At 48.2% G+C, this 7,385-nt stretch overlaps 1 long non-coding RNA gene across 1 annotated transcript; it reads left to right on the top strand.

Annotated features, from left to right (window-relative positions):
• Nucleotides 1–5,596: 5,596 nt before the first annotated feature.
• Nucleotides 5,597–7,034, top strand: LOC141964594 (uncharacterized). The gene is made up of 3 exons (XR_012634353.1): nucleotides 5,597–5,817; nucleotides 6,368–6,451; nucleotides 6,596–7,034. It is a non-coding gene; the product is annotated as an uncharacterized LOC141964594 (long non-coding RNA).
• The last annotated feature ends 351 nt before the right edge of the window (nucleotides 7,035–7,385 follow it).

Here is a 7,385-nt window from a genome sequence, read left to right as displayed (position 1 = left end):
AGAGAACTCAAGGGAAAGCTTTGGACAAAACAGATAATTTTGCTAAAACTTTCTGTTGCAACAAACTGTGACGAAGAACAGTTTATCGGCAGCTTCACAAGTGCCTCTAATCAGAAGCTGGCTCTCACAGCTGGTGGGCGTACGAGGAGGAGGAGAGATGTTTCACAGTTCTGGTGACTCTGAGCTGAGCCTGCCAACAGCTGTGTGTTTGCTTTGGCAGCAAGGCTCCTGTCTGAGCATCCCACAGCGTCCTGTTTGTGCTTCTTCCTGGGGCCTGCAGGGTGGGCAGGATCCAGGTCCTGGCGGGGACGGCGGCAGCTCCCACGCGCAGCTGAGGCTGTGGTCACACAAGAGCAAAGTAAACTAGCTGAGGTAGGACTCTTCTGGGGTGGTTCAGGATAAACGGTTCAAGATAATAATGCACTGAAAAGGATTAGAAGCGCTCAGGCAATCCCTGAGCAGGGCTCAGCTCATGGGCACAGAAGGACAGAAACACGTGTGTACGTGCTTTCAGATAGTTGGCTATAGGAAACCTAAAAATCCACAAAAAAACCCACCCCACTTGAATACACACTGCCAGGATGAATCTAGAACAGCTTTATCTCCATGGAGGGTCTCTTGGGTTCTGTATGGGGTACACATAAGCAGCAGCTAATACTCCCTATTGTATTGACGTTAGGCAGTGCTGTTTGTCTGCAGTTTTGTATTATCCTTCCTAGGCGCCCATCAGATGTGATAAAACTTTTTGGAAGTTTCCCTGGGTGATTGCTCACCTAGTTAGTTACTCACACTCTTCCAGGCTGTCTTAGGTGACTGCGGAGCTGAGTTATTTACTTGGCAGCAGGTGGGTGTTTGCAGCAGGGCTGAGCTGAGAACCCCTTGACCAGCGGTGCCATCCGGCTCCGTCCCAGCCCCGTCAGGGCGCTGCCTCCGCGGGCGGCTCTCGTGTCCCCAGGCCGGGTCAGTGCCAGGCCAGTGCTCTGCTGACACTCCCTTGTGCTCCCATGCACGCCACGGGTGGGAGAGGTCTGTGAGTCAAAAGCAGGGTGCCTTTTGCATGGGCACATGGAAGTATAAAATGCTTGATTTTTTTTTTTTTTTTTTTCTCGAAGCACAGAAGTTAATTAACCTGGGGCACACCATAAAAAAAGGCTAACACTGGTAATTATCAGTGACAGAATTTGAATGTCTTTCAGGTGTAATGCAGCCTTTTGGTTCTGAGTTAAATGTGAGGCTGGACACAGCTCCCTTTGCAGTGTGTAGCTGCCACCTGGCCTGCTGACAGGGGCTGTAATTTTGTTGGCACAGCGAATTGTAGGAGTGAGGCTGGAGTTGTCTGCATCCATCCACGTGTGCTGTGTGCACACAGTATCCAACGTCACGTCCCTAAACCTGGGTACAGATGCTTATGGGCACACACACGTTTTTGCACTGGCCCAAGGCACAGCTTATTAAAATGGTTTTGTAGCCCCCCCAAGAGGGTCCTCATCGTCCTCTGCCGGCCCTGTGGCTGGTGGGAGTCTCCTGCCCTGTGTGAAGGTCGGGCTGTGTCCTTACACGTGCAGCAACGTGTCAAGCTGAGCAGGTGGGACTGTTCTCCGTTTCTCAAGGCACGTCGTGCTTTGAAGTTGTAATTTCTTTTTGTTTCACAAAAAAAGCCAACGTACGTTTCCTGACTGAAAGGTTTTGCTTCAATAGAACTGAAACAGGCATTCCAGCTCTGGTTTCTAAAATCCTGAGGGAGATTTATGTCAAGACTATGAACTCTCTTTCAAAAGGTGTTCATAATGGAAAATGGAAATTAGTCCTTCGGTTTACAAAGATGTTTTGATGCTACTGGAATGTTTCATTTGATTTTTACAATATATGACAAATTATTAAAAAAAATAGATATGAATAAGTCTTGACACAAGTTCCTCCCACCATCTCTTACCTTTTTGCATTTCAGGAGATTTGCCCAATCCCCCCTGTCATTTGGAACCTGGGGAGTAAGCATATCCATTATTAAACATGCTACCCATCTAAATAAACCTTCAGGTGGGAGACACAGAGTTGTCTGTTTTCATACATGAAAATTACTTAATGAACGAATATGTGACTTGATCAAGGTCAAAGAGGTGGTAGACTGGTTAGGCTGCAGCTAGAGCCCACAGTGACTTGATTTTGAGTCTGGCCCTTTCTGCAGCCGTTGGCACACCAAGGCAGCCCCCTGGGAAGTGCCAGGGAACATCTCGAAGGGAAGCTGCCGGCTGAGCACAGCGGCTGCCCCCTTCCCGTGGGCCCACGCTCCTCCCGCCTCCGCCCTCTCTGTCCACGCTCTTGCTAGAGATTTGGCTGCCAGTCTCCTGTCAGAATAGCTCGTGGCTCTTGGTTTCCCTCTGCAGCCTTTAGAGATTCTCAGCTTGGAGGTGTTTCATGAGTGAGGCTGGAGGAACTAGCCAGGACCCCTCGGTGTTGCTAATGACCAGCTGGAGAAGCCCAGCGTGTGGTTGTAGTCGTGACTCTTGGGCCATTGTTAGTGTTGCAGATGCACCACTCAGAAATGCTTCCTCGTGGCTGCTGTTCCCTTCCTGGAGCAAACGGGACCTGCAGGCCGGGGGGTTCGCTGCAAAATTGCAAATTGTAGATGTAATAAATACCAGGTTTTACTGTTGCTTTATAAGGAAGCTTCTGGGAAATCTGCTGCTGGTGTCATGGCTGAGTTATGTGATTTCCCTTGGGTGAAGCTGTACAAAGGTTTGATAAAACTGATTGCAGTGTTTCATTAGCCAGCACATTTCCAAAAGGCCGATCATCCATCACAGCATCCAGTCACTGTCAGGAGCGATTCGGGATGTGAGACAAGGCCACGTCTTTTACTCTTTGAGAAACTCAGATAAATCACTGTCACGGTAAGGCATTGTGTTCGGTGACGTTAAAAGCCTGCAGACAGGTGACGAGGCTCACAGCAGAAGTGGAGGGTCGAGGGGAAAGGAGCCGAATGATTCAGCTCAGCCGTGGTGATGCAACGGGTGGGAATGCCCAGGGACACCAGTTTAGCTAAAATAATGGTTAATGCCTGCGTGCTATAACCGAAGGGACTGCGAGGAAGCAGCTGGCATCTTCAAAGCTTGCACGAGGCTTCAGGAATAAGTTGCTGCCAGCTTCTTTATTTTCTGAGAATTTAAACAGAAATAGGTGGTGCTGGGATTTTGTGCTGTGTTACAGGCAGCAATTTCATTCTTACCCAGGGGAACACCAGTACTGCTGATACAAAAACCATCCCATAACTTGGTGGGTTTTGAATAGTCGAGTGAAATGGAATTGAGATTTAAAATTCTTCTCATTACGTTTTGCCCAAATAAAACCTGACTAAACCAAACCTCCTCAGATTTTGCTTGTATTCAGTCAGTCTTGCAAGCAGTAATTCAGGGATCATCAAATACCTGTGTCCTGAGCCACTGCGGTTGGTCTGTGACCCCTGTCAGCTCTTCAGTTATGTAGGCACGGTCCATGGTGACTTTCTTGTTAATCCTTTTTTCCTGCTTTATTTAACCATCTCTGTGCCCTCCCTGCCTCAGCGCTGCTTTGCGGGTTCCGTCCCTGCGTCCCCCAGGCTCTGCCGCGCCGACCCCTCGCCCAGGGGCTCCCGGGGCTCTCAGCGCTGCCGTCGAACTGGTGCTTTGGGCCATTTCTAATGTCAGGCTTCACTGCGTCCTCTCCCCAAATTGTGAATCTGAGAAAAATAGCATGTTTGTTTTAAAAGTGTGTTGCCATGACAATGTCACATCTGGATCTTGTCAATATTTCAGAAGTGTCTATTGTTGATCAGGGGAAGAGGAGACTGACCTCAGTGAGGTGCCTGTTTGTAACCGGGCGCCTCCCTCTAACTGGGAGAGTCTGGGCTCAGGAGAGGGGAGGCGGATTTTGGTGGAACGTGCACTTGTGCGCTCGTGGTGTCCAGTAAGTTACTAAAGCACAAGTGCAGAGGAACCAGTGTTGGTGATTTATGCCGTGAACATTGCCCAGCTCTTGAGGAATCCAGTAAATGCTGTCAAAAAGAACCACTTTCTGCCTACAGACTAACTCCTTTAACAGCTCTGAAACAACTGCTGATACGGGTTCTCTCCCGTGTCTGAAAAGGAAACAATCTGTTGCCTCGATGGGGAAGCTCTCCGACCTTATCTAGCTGTCACTTAAATTGAAAGTTCTAAGTCTAGATTGGGCTGATGAAGCCGCAGGTTCGTTCACTCGCCCGTTTTTTATCTCTATCCCACAGTACGGTGTGGGCAATCAGGCATTTTTCTCACATGTTCCTCACTGCTTTGCAAACACACTCAGAGTTTGCTGCCTCACCTGGAAGCCATAATTATTTATTCTGGCACTTGCTTTTAGATTACTTTCACTTCATGCAGAAACCAGTGTAATTTATAAACGTTCAGAGGAGCCTGGGAACCTGCAATTTGTTCTCAGCTGTTTCACCCCATGAGTGACTGCAAATGAGCATGTCAAAAATAATTGTTTTTGCTAAGAGCTATGCAACAAGCTATGAACTTTCTTTGCTGGTAAGAAGTCTTTTAAAAGTTCCACAAGCCACAGCTGCTGCGGGTCTCTCCTGCCTGCCCAGCCCGTGCCATCTCCAGGCGCTGCTGGGGTGCTGCTGTGTGACGGGGCCGCAACTCAGCGCCCGCGTTCTGACGGGCACCACGCACACCCCCAGGCTCTGGCAGCGCCTCGGATTTAGTGCTGCTCGACAGTAAGACTGTAAGTGTACAAAATACTTGCTACAAAAAAGGTAACCATGGAGTTGGAATTTTCTGTTCCATTACATGAAAAACAATCCTACCCGGATACATGTTACTCGCACGGAGCAGCCTGTCCGCACCTCCCAGGAAACCAGCTACAGACCTGAACAATGGCTGAAGGCTCACTCAGGAGGTCATGCCTTGAGCCACGGCTGGGTGAGCAGCGCAGGGGAGATGGAAAAAACGCAATTTAAAGTCTGATGAACCCCCCCCTAAGGGTTTACATACATGCACCTTTCTGCGGTCTAGCCTTAGACTGGCAGATGAAGGTGATTGCCCGGCTTTCTGTAGGCTAAAGATACATAAATTACTAAATTGAATGGAGGAGAGTCAGCAGATTCCTGTACGCTTTGTCTTAAGGTAATGGAAAATAAATTTCACCCCGTGGAATGAGAAGGCAGCAAACGTTAACCAGGTTCATTGCACTGGGGCTCCCAGCACAACAAACCCCCTCCCGCCAGGCTCAGTCCCACGAGTGCCAGAGCTCAGCTGGGCTCCTGGGAGATTCTTGTTTGCTTTATGTGATAATAAAGAATCTTTTCAGTAGGTCATCTACCTGTTGCATGTGGCATTTTGATGCTAAAACACTATGAAGACACAGAAATAATTTGTTTCATTACTGCTGAGTAAGCTCCTCCCTGGCGTTCCCTAGGTATGTGTTGGAGCAGTAGTCAGTTGGCTGTGGCAAAATCTGATTAGTTAAGTGTGCAGAGCACCCTTCAGAGGGGCAGAATGTGGAGAATTAACAGGGAAAGTCTGCAGGGGCTTTGGAAGGGAAGGAGGCTCCTGGAGGAACCTTAGTCAGAAATATGAATTGCAGTTTGTCTGCGGGGCTTCCAAGTAGACTTCTCTTAAGGAGTGATTTTAATTTATCTCGTGCCTTCGTGAGAGACCTGTGTGATGACCTGCTCCATTGTCTGCTGGCCAAGATGTCCTGAGCTACTGGATGGAAGTACCCAAAACTCCTAACAAGCCACGTGTGGAGAGAGCCAATGATTCCCCTCCAAGACTCAAGGAAAGTGATTTGACATCGGTGAGTGGCTTGGGAAAGCTGGATTCCTCACCTGCCGTCACGGCTCCGTGTTTGACCTACCCCTGAGGAGCCTTCTAGGTCTGGCAGGAGGGAAACAACTGATTCCTTACATTGAATTACAGTGAAGAGTAGACTGCTGCTACTTAAAGAAGATCATGTTTTAAGAGAGAAAGCCAGAGTTTTGCAGCGAGCCAAAACACGCCATCAGTTTACAAATAGAGGTTTTGTTTCTAGTTGTCAAGGAACAGAATCAAATTTAGCATCATATTAACTAAAATAATGAGGAATGTGCTCTAGAAAAAATCTTCTATCCCTTTTCTGGGCTCCAGGCAGCTGTGTCAGAGCAGAGATAAGGGAGATGATGGATGAACTCCCAGACTTGTGTTTCTTGTGGCATTGAGTGAAATGCAGGCACTGACTCCCCATGTCCTGACGGGTACCTGTGTCTCGACAAAGATGAGCCAAGAAGCAAAAGCGCAGCTTAGATACGGTATAAACCTTCTGAGATATCCACAGCCTTACAGGCTGCTGTTTTATCTTCTTCCTACAGGTTCTTCTCTAACATTTAAGTCAAAATCAAGGCAGGCAGAGATAAGATGTTTCACATGGGCAAGTGCAAGATACTCGCTGGCAGGTATGTGTTATTAGGCACCATCATATCTCGGTGAGGAGGGAGCCCAGCTGCTGGAAGGGAGGCTTGGAACGGAAGGATCCCCATCCCAGATGAACCTGGGTAGTGTTAATTTGTTGTTTACAATTAAGCTTTTCTGATTTCTAGTGTGCTTGGTCCAGGTCAGCTCTTGGTTCTGCAGCATTCCCTCTGCTCGTGTTCCCAGAACAGATGTGGCTCCCCAGTGACCCCAAGGCTCCTCACTCCTGACTTTCTGCACCCAGAGCCAACATCTGCCGGCCTGGAAGCATCAACTTCCTCCTGGATTGTCTGAAATCTGTACAGATCAGCTCAGCCTGGTGCTACGGGTTCCAGTCCTGGGTAACCCTTCTCCACACCTTGCCAATCCACTATCAAAACATCTCGGTCTGCACTGATATTCCTCACTAACGCTCTGAGACATGTTTTTCATCGCTGTCAGAGCACTCGGCACAGATGTCAGCACACCTCCTGAGCCCTGTGCTTCAGTGCTGAGAAGCTGGCTGCACGGAAAACAGAAAAAAATTATTGTTGTCTGAGATGCTAATTAGTAACAGACTGACCAAGGTGGAGACTAGAAATTCAGGGCTGGTTTTGCTTTCACTTGGCCTGCCTTCACTATAGCAAAAAGGCTATAAAAAATAAAATAAAAATCCCAAACCAAATGTTTATGCAGAAGTACTTTCTTTGATTTTTGTTTCACATGCAGAGGGATCTTTTCAATGTTCTTGAGAATTTGGCCAGCTGCTTATGATGATTACAGCTTTACCTTCCAGCAACTCTAGCTGCTCAGCCTTTGCTCCAGGAGCACGCTGCCCAGCACATGTCAAGGCACAACCATGGCTCACGGGATAAAAAGGCATCCTTTGTTTGCAGGGCTTGTTGTTTTGCTTCGCGTTGACTCACAGCAAATGTTCCA

The sequence above is a fragment of the Athene noctua genome, chromosome 11 (genome assembly GCF_965140245.1).
Source record: "Athene noctua chromosome 11, bAthNoc1.hap1.1, whole genome shotgun sequence".
In the NCBI taxonomy this organism is placed as follows: domain Eukaryota; kingdom Metazoa; phylum Chordata; class Aves; order Strigiformes; family Strigidae; genus Athene; species Athene noctua.
Note: the sequence above shows the minus strand (reverse complement) of the source record. Positions and strands in the feature narration are given on the sequence as shown.